This window comes from Drosophila innubila (genome assembly GCF_004354385.1).
Source record: "Drosophila innubila isolate TH190305 chromosome 2L unlocalized genomic scaffold, UK_Dinn_1.0 4_B_2L, whole genome shotgun sequence".
Classification (NCBI taxonomy): Eukaryota; Metazoa; Arthropoda; class Insecta; order Diptera; family Drosophilidae; genus Drosophila; species Drosophila innubila.
In genome coordinates, this window is record NW_022995372.1 from 19,658,369 (window position 1) to 19,675,013 (window position 16,645).

At 36.4% G+C, this 16,645-nt stretch overlaps 1 long non-coding RNA gene across 1 annotated transcript in view; it reads left to right on the plus strand.

Annotated features, from left to right (window-relative positions):
* The first annotated feature begins 1,389 nt into the window (after nucleotides 1–1,389).
* Nucleotides 1,390–16,645, plus strand: part of LOC117781667 — a 48,819-nt gene continuing 33,563 nt past the window's right edge. The window contains exon 1 of the long non-coding RNA XR_004617195.1: nucleotides 1,390–1,476. This is a non-coding gene — a long non-coding RNA (uncharacterized LOC117781667). The remainder of the gene's footprint in view (nucleotides 1,477–16,645) is intronic.

The window sequence follows — 16,645 nt, forward strand, 5'->3', positions numbered from 1 at the left end:
AGAGAGAGAGAGAGAGAGAGAGAGAAAGAGCTAGCCTTAAGGCTAACATTTCGCATTCAGCCTTTAATTTTGACATAGACAGTCTCCCATCATCTTTCAGCAGATGCTTCAACGTCAACGTTTTTATTATTGACTTCTAACCACATTTTCACACCACATAAACCAGAGACTCGACCTTGACAACAGATACCGAGCAAGGAAAAAGATGAAAGTCACAAGAATATATGAATTTTCCAGTTGAGATTAATTTGACTGACTTGAAGATACTCACAATTACTACAACTATTGCATTTATGTTTAAATCCATTTTGGAACAAAGCAAATTGTTTCTTATGTATCTTTTATAGTTTGAATTTCAGAAGGAATGTTATCTATATTTTTCATAAGCCTGCAAATTATTTTCAGTTTAATTGTCTGCGCAGCCACCATTATACCCAGTATATACATTAACTAAGTAAAGGGTAAAAAATCGCTTATAAAATAAACCATAATTTGTTGTCGTTGTTTCGTTGTTTGCGTTTTCTTCACTCTTCTTCATTTTTTGTATAGTTTTGTATAAACACAATTTCCAATAGACCAATACCAACAACAATTGCCTGGCAGCCCACAGTTACACAGATACATATATATTCTATGTTGTATATTGCCATGACATAAATATAAATTTTTATATTTTCTTGTCTGGCAAAAGCTTTTGCCTTTTTTGCCTGCACGGCCTTCATTGGCAATCTACTTTTTTGTTGCATGTTTATTTATTTTTTCTTGCCTTTTTGGTGTTTTCTGGTTACTCGCAAAGTGAAATTTATTAGAAACGCAAAATCTGTTTGCAGATTGAGTATTAGATTTTATTATTTATGATAAGCTGTTGTTGTTGTCGTAGCTGTTGTGGTCGCCACCTTAAATTTGTAACTGAAAGACGAAAAATGTCAACTAAGAAAAAGTGTCAAAACTTTTTTTTTAATATTTAGCGGATGAGATAAGCATCTGGCTTAAAATTATAAGATACCTATGACAAATAATTTTAATTTTTCAATAAAACAAAACAATTTGTCTTGCACAATTAATTTATTAATTTACTTTTATTGCCAATTTACTAGAAATAATGAGCAAACTAGGAACATTCACTGTCAGAACTTTTAATTGATGTGAGGTATTTTAAAATCTCACAATTTTGACTTAACTAGATCTACTTAGTTGGCCGATAGAATTAAAGTTAAGCTACGAATTTCCTCAACTAACTCTGAAACCTAACTCGGCTAATTAACTTGAGGCTCTTTGCACGCAACAGCTAAACAACAAAAGCAACAAATAGCAAAGCAAATAATTTGCAAACAAATTTAACTAACGCTGAGAAAAAAAAACTTTTTCTGTTTGCTTACAGTCTTGCCAGAGTTAAGCCAAAAACTGAACTGAACCAAGCTGAGCCGAACTGAGCTGAAGAACTGGAGCGTGGCTCCCAAACTTAATACTTAACAGGTAAGTTGTGCAAATAGCTCGACTTGTAATTAGCGCTAAGAGCAAAACACTTCAAACGGTCTCTCAGTTAAATAGTGTTTATAAAAATTAAAAAAATATATATATATATTAATGTAAGAAATTATTTGTTTTGAGATGTTTAACTTGCTCTTAGATATTTAAATGAAAATACAACTAGCTAACTTTAGTTTAAAAGTGGTATTTTATACATTTTTTTTATATATCAAATAGTTCGTTGAATTTTTGGGATCGAGTTTATTTTAAATGTGAATAATTTAAAAAGTATTATTAGTTCTTTCTCTACAATTTATTATAAGTTTTGCTTTATCTAAATTTTGAAATATAATTTTTCTGCAAAAACTCTAAACTTTATGAAACACCTCAGCAAAAGTGTGCATATGCAGCATGTGACAGCTGTCACAACTGTTGCTTGTGTGGACACATGGTGTGTACACACTGTACATACTTATATATATATATAAATATATATAAATATATTATATATCGCAAATAAATTTCACTGCTGTAGTGGGCGGTCTTTGCAAACAGTCCTTAAGTTTCCTGCTTCCTGCTCCCAGTCGCAAAAGCAAAACAAACTACAAACCACATAGTGCAGAAAGAAATACATAGAGAGAGAGAGAGAGAGAGAGAGAGAGAGTAAAAAAGTGTGGAATAAGTTTGGGCCAACAACCATTAAGGGGTTAAATAGATTTTTTCATTATTTTGCTTTAACTTCGCCATTGCGACAGCGCTGCGAAAAGTTTTACGCTGAGTTTTCATTTTTATTTCGTGCGTCCGCAAATATTGACCGAATTAACAAAGCTGGGCAAAAAGTTTTACCGCAAACATTGTGAGAAGCAAATGGCGGCAGTTGCTATTTGGTTGTTGGCAGTTGGCAGTTAGCTGTATCTGCAGAGCATTTTCCCTAGTCGCAATTGGACTTTAAATGTTTTACTTGGCTCTAGCTTGAAAGTGTCAACAGAGTGCAACAATTATGGCTCGCATAATAACTGAGTTTCAACTGGCACAAAGAGCTGATTTTAACTGGCCCACAGAATGGCCAAAACAAATCGTAAGTGCAAAATATATTGCATTTAAGATTCGATCGCAAAAGTGGTCAACAAATAAAACCGAGAGCACAATTTATTGGGACTGCAACAAAACGGCAGAGGATGTTGGGGTTGGGGGTAGTTAAGTAAGTGGGTGGTAACTACAAAATGCGGTAAAGTATTTGTATTTGCAAATGCCGCGCACGTTTGGCCATGGAGCTACGTGTCTGGAACTGAAACAGGATCAGAGCAGCAAACCAGCCTCAGCGCAGTCAGCAGTCCAATGGCAACGGTCGAAAAGGGGACTTCTAGGGGGTCTCAGGGGGAGCTGTTGGACTGACCAGCACCACTAAAAATGTTAGCAAGCAAAATGCTAAAAGCAAAAAGTCATGCAACTAAATCCTGTCGAAAACGTTTTAAAGTACAAAAAAGGATTTGTGCTAAAAAGCAGCTAAAGATGTTGCGGGTAAAATGGGGAAGTTCTTGGTATGGGCGACAGCTTGTAGTTGGCTATAAAAATAATGTATAAAAAATTTGACTCGTATATGGGGTCAAAACGAATTGGAAACACGCTTTAAATTCGTCTACAAATTAGTGCATTTAAAAATCGACAACTCGATATTATCTGAAGCGTTTTTGAACTATTTTAACTCATTTATTTTTCTGACGGTCGGTTGGGGTAATTAAATAGATTTTCTAATTTGATTCTTCATTAAAATTAGATAGTTAAATATCAAAAAATAACTGATTTTTAAGTGCATCTCCATTAAAATGTGCTTTGAAAAAGTTCCAAAAATACTGGACTAACAATTTTTTTACAGTTGACAACAACTATTAAAAAAAAGTGTAGAATCTTTTTGTCTGACCGATGTAGGGCACAAATTAAGTTGCTCGAGTTGCCGTGCCGGGCGAATGTGTCGAAGCAGGGAAAAGTCGAGGGAAGCCAAGTCGCCTGGCAAATAGGAACTTCTATAGCGTTGAGTCAGCAATAAGTGCAGCTCGGCATGCAACATTGCCTGCATGCAATGTGGCTAACAGAGGTTGCCACACCAATGCCCTTCCCCCTTTAAAATTGTCCTCGCCTTCGTCTTCGGCTTCGTTCTCGTTCTCGTCCTCGTCGCTGTCAATGACTGTCAACGGCAGACAAGCAGCAAAAGTGAACCACGACATGGCATGCTGCATGGGATTGGATTCAGAAAGAGACGGAGAGAAAAGGAGCGAGAGGAACAAGAGGATATGGGTGACATTTCAATTTTCACACACGCCTTTCGGATGCACAAGAATTGAAATGTGTGTGTGGCACCTTCAAGGCGGCAATAACGGAAATTAAAACCCAATAAAATGCAGCACACAAAACGTTGTCTACAAGTTTTCTCTTTAATTAGATCACTTGGCAACGGCCAATGAAATTAATTTAAAACCCCTCATTTCCATTTGTCATGCCCATTTGGCAATTCCCAGAACCGACATTGGCCCAATGCCCATTGCTAATTAGCCACAGAAATTGTCCCCGAAAATTGCAAGACAACGAAGGGGCGTTGTCATGAACGCTGTTTGAATTAGCAACGGACTCTAGATAGGTTCAAGGTCTCTTGCCACAAGGTCGTCACAGCAACAGTACGAGTCGAGTACGAGTAGCTAGAGAAGTTGAATTTGGTCGCATAATGAATACATGAAGTGCCACGCCTCTTCTCAACTTCTCCTTCTTCATCTTTCTGTTCAAAATTACATGCAAACTTCATGAGCTGCAGCATGTACTGGCCATTAGCAGAGACATAAGCAAGTTGAAGCCTCCAGAATGGGCATTTTGATACCCTGTACTTAGAACACATATGTATTATATCAAGGGTAACATACAGTTATGCAACTGAATAAATTAACACGAAGAGAAAAACTTTGATTTTAAAAAGTATTTTTAAATCTTAAATTTATATAATATAACATATATTCATCGGTAGTACACACTATTTTTAATTAATAACTGAGAATTATATATTTTGTGCACTATTTTTATTTTCAATTTTTTTTTAATTTTAAAATTTGAAAAGAACTTGAACTGACTTTCAGCACTTTAAATTTATTTATGAGGCGTCATTCGAATATTTTCAATAATTTGAATTAAATCCCATTTGAGCTCAGTTTCAAACGCATCTCATGGTCCAACTCAACTACAACATTCTTGAAATGTTTTTGTTTTTTTTTGCACTCTCGATGGCATTGCAAATAAATGGGTGTGGTAGAGAACTGTGTCAAGCTGCAAGTGCAGAACAACGCAACGAAATACAGCAACAGCGGTATGAACAACAACAACAAAAACAACAGCCACAGCCACAGCAGCATCAACAACTGAAACAACAAGAACAATAATCACAATGGGCAACAGGAAATGTGTAAAAATTTGTTTAAATTTTCAGGCAGCGCCCCCTTGTGGTGCATTGTGACCATTGTGTTCGCTTGTTGTCCTGTTTTAAATGGGTCCTTTCCCCATATGCGGCCATATATATTTTAATATATTTTATTGTTTATGACATGTGGGTCAAGCAATTGCAATGCAATCGTTACTAGCGCGTAAATTGCCGGAAGAGTTGAGAAGGGAAAACACACGTACTCCTACACTGGAAAAAAAGGGAGGAAATCCTGTGAATTGGTCATATATTGCTGATGGAAAAAGCTGTGTGACGGAGGCTTCTGAATATTGTAGAAAATGGAGAAAACTTGCTCAAGTGTAAAATTGGTTTACCGAAAAGCTTTTGGAGCTACAGTTTCTTTTAATTTACTAGAATATCTGATGTAAAATATTTTCTATAGCAGAAGGGAGAATTAACATAATTTCATTTGGCTACAATGAAACATATAATACATAATTATGTAAATCAAAAATATTTAACATCTCGATAGCTCAGAAATGTGCTTGATATTAAAATTACAAGCTAAAAAAATAAAATTAATAAGAAATATGTTTTATTTGGACTTACCCATCTCATTCTATTTAGTATATAATATTATAAATTAAATATTGGATAATATGTTAAATAAATTGCTGAATATTTATTTAAGACGTTTTATTTAATAAATTATTATATAGCATTGTTATTAATATGACATTTTTTCTGTATTTGATTAAAGTATATGTGAATGAATAATCCATTAATTTAACTAAATTTCGGGTTTGTTTGTTTCGTCTTCAAAACTAAAGCCTAACAAGTTTCACAAGATTAAGCAAAGTTGTATGCCAAGACTTAAACATTTTTAAGTGTTATTGCTTATCGCAAGGAGAGAGAGAGAGAGAGAGTGGGAAAAGGAAAGGTAAGAGGCGTTGCCAATAAGCCAAGTTTCTAGGCCAAGTTGCAGGTTGTGTGGCGTCACCTGGTTGAGACAATATGCATGGCACTTATTGCCACTCCAGTTGACATCCTGCACAGTCTAATGGCAAAGAGTTCATTTCCCGCTGTCTCCCCTTCTCCCTCACTCTCCACCCACATGCTTGCTCCTTTGGCAAAAGAAATAACTGTTGAGGCTGCCATGGCACATTTTTATTTGCTCAAGCGTAAGTTTAGCAGCACTTTTTGAGTTTTTTATGCCCCCCCAGAAATCTCAGTGCCCCCATGGAGAGACAGGTGGGTTAAAGGGGTAAAGCAAAGCCAAAAGTTGCATAAAAACGGGCAAAAAATGTGGCCATAAGTTGGCGTTGAGGTATGCGCCGCATGTCCAAAAATCTCAGCAGGTGCAACAAACAAAACACACACACACACACACACACACACACTAACACGCATGTGGCATCTTGGAGCGGTTTTCATTGCCGCGTTGCACATTTAAGTTGCTTCTCTTGTTCTTCTGCAGAAATTTGTATATGTGCACAATGTCAGCTTGCGGGCTCACCAGGTGTGCGAGTGTATGTGTGAGTGTGCGAGTGTTTGTGTAGGGGTGTGTCCAAAGAGTGTGAATGTGTGTGTGTCTGTGGGAATGTGGGAATGTGCAGGTTGCAAGCTGCAGGTTGTGAAAGCATCATAACCCTGGGTAAATGCTTAAAATTTATGCACTTGTGGGATTTCACATTGCGCTTGGCTTTTGGCATTCGATGTTCCCTTTTGTTTCCTATTTTAGGTGCCTCCTGGTTTTCCCTGGTTTCCTCTTGATTTATGCATTCGCTTTTGCTGCAATGTTTTTATTAGATTTTGGTTAAGAATAAATATGCAAATGATGCAAGCCGCGGGGCAACAAATGAATGTTAACACAATGCCTGACAAAATGTTGATTGCGTTGCCTGTCGATGTCTCACCAACCCCGCCCCGCCCCATACCTCTTCCCCAATGGTGCGGTGAGGGGGCTGGGTGACAAATGATTGTGTTTGTTTTGTCATATGATTTGATGCATTTCATATCTATAAAATGAATTAAAGCATGTTAAACAAGTTGATTCCTAACTGCAAATGAAGAAGTATTTGTTTTAAATTGCAACAATTCAAATTGACAATTCAGGAGAGTTAACAAAGAGAATAAATCATTTATGACTCTGTTATTTAAATATGTGTGCCTATAAATTAGATTAAATCACAGCCAATAAACGAAATCTTTAAAAACGCAACTTTAAACAGCACAACACGAGCTCAAAATATTTATACTATATATATACATATGTATCTTTTTAAGCTTAAAGTGTGACAGTAAAAGTTATTGTTTAATGCAAAAAATATTTAAATATTTCCTTGATTGTTAAAAATAACAAATTGTCAATTTGACTCAAAACTAAACCATAAATTTCTAGTAAAATAAGTTTGTTGGGAATTTCTTTTAACAATACAATTTGTTATTTTCGAAATGATCATTGTTATCAAAAGCTAACAAATGGCCTTTGACCTTGGAAAGTTTTATACTCAATTCAATTCTAATGTTGTTTGGATTGTGGACTTTTGAGTTGCTGGGGCTTTTGCCTGTTTGTACTTGACTCTAAGTGGTTATCCATGTCAATGTTGTTGACGGGTCAAAGTCGGCGGTTTGCGTGAACGCATGCAAAGTCGACTCGCGTTCAAAGGTCAACACAGCGTAAGCGACAGCTACAACAACAGACTCTACAAAAAAGGTCGAGCAATTAGTGTCGATCCGCTGACCGTGGAGTGGAAAACCCGACGTCTGTCACGAGGAGACAGATAGCCAGACAGGGAAGATAGACGGGGCCGACAGGCAGACAGAGAGAGAAAGACAGACAGACAGACAGACAGGCAGACAGTTGTTGATATTTACACAGCAACAACGAAAGCAACAAACAGGGAACAATTGTGATTGTGTGCCTGATAAGATAACAGTTAAGGGTACTGCAGCTTTGAGATTGATTCAGCTAGCGGCTCCTGAAGGAGGCTCCTATGTCAACAGAATGTGAGCTGGGCACAAATTCCATGCATGCATGTTTGAACTTTGACCTGAAAAACTGTCACTCAGACACGTTGAAAAGAGGGTTTGTTGTTAAAGGGCTTTTGGCTACAACTTTTAACTGCAAATTGTTTCAGAACGAGAAAAAGGATGCGGGAATTTTCCAAACGGTTAACTTTTCACAATTTCAATTACTGCTCAACTAATACAAATGCTTTGACTCTGGCATATTACATATGTACATACATACATATGTACATGTGGCACCCGCATCACAGAGTGTTTACACTGTGCAACTCTCAGACAACCTGGTTTCATTTGTGTCAGAACGTGAAATTTAATTACGCATACGCCAAGTCGGCTGCATTAAAATAAATATAACTTTAGCGCTAGACTAATGAGTGAAAAGACAGTTCCACACCTAAGATAGAACACCTAAACACCCCGACCACAACACTGAGAGCAACACCACTCACACAAACACACTCACACACAACCAAAGAGAGAGACGCCCACATAACAACGCAGTAATGGGCGTCACATACTGTTTGCCACATGTTACTCCACACTTGACTTGGTTTCTGGTTCTCTAGCAACTGCACGGTGAATGCTTCAAAAACTGAGCATATTGGCACTGAGCTTCAATTTGTTAATCTCGGCATACTCTCATAAATATGATAAAATTATTCCAGAAATTGTTGCTTATAAAAATTCTTTTTTAAATCTCCGCTTTTTCTCTTTTTTATCACTTATCAAAAGTTGAGCTGTTTTGGAGTCAGTTGAATTCTTTTTTAAAATAATTTATAAATACTATTTTATTTATTGCTCATAGAAATTTTATTTTACACAGTCATTGTTCTGGCTTTGTGACTCTATTTGATAATCTATAGATTCTCTCTAGAATCATAATATGCGAATATTTCTGTAGCTCACAGAAATATTAATTTAAATAGTCAGTTTGTCTTAATTCGTTGCTCATAAAAATGTTATTTTAAATATTCAGTTTTCATATTTTTACTATGCATAAATTCATCACTTAATGCCACTTTTCAACACTAAATGGTAAAGTGCTCTAAGCTTATTAGAATTATATAGCCTCATTTGGGAGTTTACATTGTTGTTTTCCTCCCGAATTACGATCGACATTAAACGCAGCGCATTTCGCAGTCGAGCACCCTTGACTTCCTCCTAGTTACATATTCATTGTGCTCTCTCCTAGTTTCCCTTTACGCACACACACACACACTTACACACACCGTTCCTTATTTTTTTAGGCTACATTTTATTTTCATTTTACTTTTGGCACACGGAACTATTTTGTTGTTGGCTGCAGTTAATGTAATATAACCATCATCAGAGGCTCCATGACTCGCTGGCAGGCAGACAGGAGGACGGGCGGATAGATGGGCAGGATGACTGTGTTCTGGGATCTGGTTCTGGGTTGCCTTTAATGGCATGGCGCCGTAAGATATGCTACACTTTTGGGCCGTCGTGACTTGCACGAAAATGAAATGATTTGTATTCGCGAGAAAATAAATTATGTGCAAGTATTTTAAATACGAATTCTGACTTTTTCAAAAGGAGAGCGCAATTTTTCACTAGCTCAAGGTTCCTTCACTGCAATTGGAAGAGGGGTAAGAGGGGAAGACAATGTCTCCCGCTTTCGACATAATGAAAATGTCGAAGTGAAAGTAGTAAAATTTACATAATCTATGCGCACGAAAATAAATGAGAAAAATCACAAAAACCAGGAAAAGGAAAAGAGCGTCAACGTTGGAAAATTTGATGCTGGGTGGATGGAAAGTGGAGAAAGTGAAAGGGCAGAGCTGCTAGCTGAAAGATAAACATTTGATTAAGCGCATTAGACTGATACCAAGTAGAGAAATGTACACAGGGCGCAATGAAGACAGTTGCAGGTAATGGACGTGGCAGTGTCTGTTGATAGTTGTTTAAGATGGAATAACTTTTGATTGCATGCGAAACTTTATTAGATGTGAGAAATATTAACGTAGGACAAGCTATTCGAATAACTATCTAAAATGGTGAGGGAGAGTGGGAAAAGAGTCGACAGAGAACAGGAATAATGATGCTAAATTCAAATACATTTTAAATGTAATTCAAACAATGCAGTTGCTCTTAACTTAAGATTAGATTTAAGCAAAGCAATTAAAGTAAACGACAAGGCAAATAAACAAGTGGCGAGAAACTTAATACAAAGCAATTGTTAATTGCTTAACAATAGTAACTCAATCAAGGCAATTGTAGAGCTTAAGACTGTGAGTACTATTAAAAGATAACATTTAATCATACACATAAATATTCACAACTACTTACACTGGAAAAATATCGGCATACGGCATTCCCTGATTTTCTTAAACCAAGCGAAAAATACTTGATTATGTTATAGCACGATTTTTGATTTGGCTCTCAGTAAATATTTAGATTTTCGGGGTTCTGTCTGATTTTTTATACCCTGAGCACATTAAAAATGGGCAAAACGGGTATTATAACACATGGCAGAATGTATTTAACAGGCAGAAGGGGGCGTGGCAGACCGACAACAGCCGAGTCGATTGAGCCATGTCTGTCTGTATGTCTGTCCGTCTGTTTGTCCGTCTGTTTGTCCGTCTGTTTGAACGCGTCGTATCAGAAACCATTAGAGCTAGAGACTTCAACCTCGGTATGTAGGTTTCTGGATACCATAGGCAGATCAAGTTTGTTTTTTTTTTTTTGATCGGACCACTATATCATATAGCTGCCATAGAAACAATACATCGACAATAAAGTTTTAGTAAGAAAAAGTTTTTTTTTTTGAGATATCAGAACCAGAGAGAGATATCATGATAAAATATGCATCTGTTCTGGTACTATACATACTGACCAAATTTGGTTAAAATCGGTCCACTAAATTATGTAGCTGCAATGGAGACGCTTAATCGAAAATTATGTCTGAGTATGAAAAAGTTTTTTGATTTTTGAGATATCTGATAACTGATAGAATATGCATTAATGTTGGTTTTGTACATTCTAAACAAATTTGGTTTAGTTCGGTTCCATATATGATATAGCTGCCATAGGAACATGTGGTCGAAAATCAAATTTCAGTACAGAGTACCTGGGCACAGGGTATCCTACCGTCGAGCGTGCTCGACTGTAACTGCCCACCAGTTTTATTTAGATTCGTTTATCCGCTCATCCGTTGCCGTATGATTCGCATTTTGTCTTAATTTAAAATTACTTACTAAAAAATACATTCTAAAAACAAGAATTTTAAATTTGAATCTTTATCTTTATCTGTGTACCATGTGACTTTAGAGTTCAACACGTCCTTATGCAGTGCGAACTTTCGAAAGCTCTGACGATCAGCGAGCACGTGCCTATTTAAGCATAAAAGCTTCACTTATATGCAGCTTTGTTATAGACTACTCTCAAAAGCACTCACTTTATCGGCACGTACGCCAATTGTCAGTCGCCATGTTCTCTTTCTTTCTCACTCTGAACCATAGAGAAGCTCAGATAAGCTCAATAAAAGTGTCGCAGTGGCACTTGGCAAATTCGTTTGCATACCGCTGCCTGCTGTCTCCCTCTCTGTTCTTGTCTCTCTCTCTCACTCGCCTTCTGTTCAACAAAGAAAAAATTGCAACTTCAGCGCAAATAAAGTGTTAGATTTGGTCTCCCTTCCACTTGCCTTACTCTATACACGTATCTCTCACTCTCACTTTGTTCTAAATATTCATACATATGTGCAAAGTATTCATTTATGTATATGTATGTGTCATCGACATTACACACACTATCAAAACAACAAGAACAACAACGGGGATAAATAAAATCCCCTCAACTCTGATCTGTTGCTTAAATTGCTTCAACCTTTTCAATACGTATGTTACAGGACGAAGTCAAAATTTTTGCCATCTGTTTTTTGAGAAACATTAGCCAAAAGCTGCATTTAGTCACAAAGTATGAGAGAGAAAGATCAAAAGAGAGAGAGAGAGAGAGAAAGTTGGGCAGCAACAAATAGCATTTAAAATTCTCTTTCTGTAACATTTATTTAAAATTTATGATGTCTGTTCTCTCTGGACTATCTCTCGTGTCTGTGTGTGTGTGTGTGTGTGTGTGTGTGACTGTCTCTGTGCCCACAAATTATACAACACTCACACACATGTAAATGTATTTACTTGGCTGCCATTTTGACGCAGTCTCTCACAATATGGTACATTTCCATAAATATTTTAGAAAATTTACATAAAATGTTTCTACGTCGTGTCTTGTGTGGGTTTCTTCATCTTCTTCTTCCCCAAAATGAAGAAAAGAATTTAATTCATGACGACAAAAGTCGATTTTCTAAATCCACAAAACATATGGTACAACAACAATTGCACACACGATATGAAAATGTAATGCAAATGATGTGCGACGTTTTACGTACATATGTATTTGTGTGTATCTTTGTCTGTACGTCTGTGGTTCTCGCATTCTGTGTCTTTCTCAAATTTAATGTCCTTTTATTTTGTGGACATTTACGCGTGGCAAAAATTGAGGCGCGTTGAGCCGCATGAAATTGCATTAAAAGCTAATGAGCTTGAAATAAAAGACAATTTGCTTTTGAATTGAAAATTTTGGTCTTTATTTTTTGCGGCGAAACGCAAAAGAGCATCAACCAAAGCAACCGCGAAAGTTTTTAATTTGCCCAAAAACAATGCCATGCCAAGAGAATGAGAATGAGAAAACGAAAGCAGTTGAAAAAAATAAATGAATATTATAAAGCGAGCAAAAATTTAAATGCTCAATTCGAGTGGAATTAAAGCAAAAGGTAGCTTAATATTTGCATTCAAATTCTCTGAGTGCACTGCTAATCAAATATGAGCACATTTCGATGCTCTCTCTTGAGGCAGGCAACCACAATAACAATAAGCCATTAATTTGCCTGAATGTTCACACCAATTTTACGCTCAATTAAGAAATGACCACCGTCCGGAATTTGCACTCGGAATGGCAACCGCAAGAGAGCGCAAAAACTGCAAAGTCATCTAAGCAATGATCAAAAAGTTAATGCAGCGACGCGACGCTTACAATTTTTGGCGATTCCGCTTTTGACTTTGCGACGGATGCGAAGAGCGTCTGAAAGAGAATGTGAATTCCGTTTAGGTTCCATGTTTACCCTCCAAGCTAACATCAAGTTTCGGGCTTTGATTACACGAGTTGATTTCCAAAAAAAAGATTTTGTTTGTGAAAAAAATAATAAAATAATAATTTATAATATTTCACTACTTTATTTTCAGCTTGATTTTAAATGAAAAATATATTTAAAAAAGGAAAAAGTTCAATATCTGGGGTTACTTTTTCTTACCCATTTTTTCTTAAACATAATTTTTTTATTTAATATAAATATTAATAGCACGCCGCTTTCTATCTAAATAGTTTCCGTTTTATATACGAATTTTTATCAAGGCAGATATGTAACAGATTTTAACATGGCAGTACAGGAATCGAACCCAGTTATTTTTTTAAATTGAAGTTCTAGTTATGTCACAGGTCGGTGGCTCTAACTTTAGAGAGCTACAAAACCTCACTCTTTTTAAAATATTTGTTTTTTTAAGAATCTTGGAAAAATTCAAGAGACTAGACAAAAAAAATCAATTTTTTGTATGAATATGAAGAAAGGTTTGAAATTAAATCTTGCCTATTAATGTTTCAGAATATTTCTCTATTGTATTGCTCCATTGAATTAAATTTTATGCAACATTTTGGAAGTTTTCGGACTTGAATTTGTTTTGCTTTTCGTTCATGTCGAACGGTAGTCTTAATTGCATTCATTTGCAAGTTCACATGAAATCTGAGTGCAGTTAAATAAGCTGATAATGCAGGCGTTGCCTTGGTGGCACAGTTGCATTGTTCGAAGCTCATCAATCGTCTGCATTGTAGCCCCCGTAACGAATCAACTGCTCATTTGACACTCATACCATACCACATACCACATTCCCTACATATCCGGCATACGCTGCATGCTCTGCTGTTTATTTGCATGTGTATTAGTGAAAAACACAAAAAAAAAAAAAAAAAATCATCAGGCCTCTCTGTTGCTGCTCTGCTCAGAGTTGAGTTTGCCTCACTTGCACTGGCTGTGAAGACGTAGGCGATTTAAATCTGGCCATAGAAAGTAATCTTAATGGGTTTTTTCTTCGTTTTTTTTTTTTTGTTACTGCTAACCCTGGCAGCTCGGAGCGCACAGAGGCAAAAAGTGGCTGGCAGCCCATGAAAATTGCAAAATGCATTCAGCGTCGGGGCCAACGCATAAATTGTGAACCCATTCCCAGACCTTAACTCGTGTGCAGGATGTTAGGAGGGCGGGAGGTTAGATGGGGGGTAAGTTGTCTGCGGATTTGAATAGCCAATTTGTTTGGCATTGTTTGCACAGATACTTTGCTCAGGATGGGAATAGTAGGAGGAACCGTGGGAGGAACAGCAGGAGGAACAGTGGGAGTAAAAGTATACGATACGGGTTCATGCATTTGCATTTCTAAGATAAAATGCAAATATTTCAATTTGTAACTTAAGCAAATTGCCTCAATGAGTGCAGCTGTCAGTCAGCCAGCCATCCAGCCAGCCAGCCAGCCAGCTATCCAGCGCAGTGCAGGATCAGCTCCTTGGCCGACAGACGAGTTTTATAGCTTATTTAGGCCACGTGAAGAACATACTGGCATATCCTACAATATACAAATTTGCAATTTATAATCCAAAACAATATTTAAGGTTGATTGCTTTTTGTAATTGGCCGTAACTTTTGCCTAAATTTCCATTTCTATCAAATTCCATTTAAGGTTATTCATACGGCAATTAGCAACAATAAAAGCAAAAACAAAATTTGTTTCAATTTTTTGGGTTTTCCTTTCCTCTTTCATATCCAACTAATGGAGCATTAAAAAACAATTGTAGTGTATTTTAAATTACATTGGAAAATTGTCAAGTCGATTTCCAATTAGTTAAATTTCTTAGAAATTTATGAAAAACATTAAATGTCGATCAATCCAATAAGCCCATCTGAAATTATGTAAATATGTTATTGGATAAAATAAGCTTTTGTTACATCGTAAAAGTTTTTACAGACTTTTAAACTTGTCAGCTTGAAGTTTTCTTTATTCAACAACCTCGAGTATTTATCTGTTTAGTCCAACTATGAGCAAACTTTTCACATCTCTATCAATAGCCAGCGAATGTTTATTTTCAACTTCAATTGTTAACTCAATAAAATTACTTGGAATAGAAGGAAACTTGAGAAACTTCCATTTCGTTTATTAGCTGGCAAAATCCAAATCCTTTTCCATCCTTTTCCTGTTCTTCCTCTATCGTTTTCCATTCCTTTTCCGTACTCTCAATATCTACACAATTTCCTTGTCGACATCTCTCAGTTCTAATTGCAATAACAACAATTTGCAACAAGTATGTGTAAATAGCGAGCGCCATGTTAAGTATTTGTGAACAGACTTCAATGTCGACAACTGCAACAGTAGCAAAATCAACAAAAACAAAAACAACAACAACAACAACACCAACACATATAACAAACAACCTGAGAACAACAAGAGCCTAACCAAACAAGCGCCCAACAAGTTTTTGAACATCGTTGTCAGCATACCCGAGAACGGATTTTAAGTGGGGTATACCATTCACTTCAATTTATTCTTAAGCAACGTTGAATGATTTAACAAGCAAAATATGTAATGCAAACATAACTAAGCCAATTATTTAATTTTATTTTGATAATGGTTTTTCTTATTGAAATGTGGTATATTTTTTATAATTTTTTTGTTAGTTGAAAAACTGCCAAAATTATTGGAAGGTTTCTCATTGCAATCTCAGTACGTGATATACTGTTATTAAATAATAAAAATTTATTCTAAAAATGTATAACAAGTTTGGGAAACATTTTAATTTCTAATAGTTTTTTTTTTGTATTGCACTCTCATTCATTGTGCGTCTCTCATTTCTGTCTCTTAATCCGCTGTCCAACTGTCTTTGGGCCTCTGTTACTGTTGCGTCTGTCAGTCAAAATGTCATTATTGTTGTTGCAAGTTGTTGCAAGCTGCAGCTGCCGCTGTTGCTGCTGCTGCTGCTGTTGATGTTGATGCCACTGTTGGTTTTCTTGTACAAGCTCGTGTTATTTGAACAAAAACTGTGTACACAGAGGGAGGAGATTTCAATGGGCTCAAGCAGCCTGTACATGTGTGTGTGGCCATAGGGGGAGGGGAGAGAGTGTGGAGAGGCTCTAGAGAAAGTGTGGAGAGGGTGAGATCCTGACACTCTTGTTTGCTAAACAATGCAATGTATGTCAAGGCAAAATATGTTCATTCAACTCAAAACAACAAGAGCATCAATAATGCAACACGAATCTACAGTTTTTCACTGCGAGTGTGCGTGTGAGTATGCGTGTGTGTGTCCGTGTGTGTGTGAGTATGTGGTTGTATAGGTAGTGTTATTCTGTTTGGTTGGGTGTTCGATTGGGTTGTGCTCTGTTTGTTGATTACATAAATGCAATTGAAATGCTCTTGCATCGAATTGTCGAAAGTCTTTTAACGGTGAGATATGGTTTTCAACTCGTTAAAGATTCTGTAACTTATGACCTTCAGTCCATTTAGAAATTGTTGTACTTAACAAGTGGAAGAAACAAAGTATCATTGTTTAAATTGTTAATATCTGGCTCACATCGAATTTTTCTTCTTTTAGTATGTCAACATGTCAATTTTTGTTACT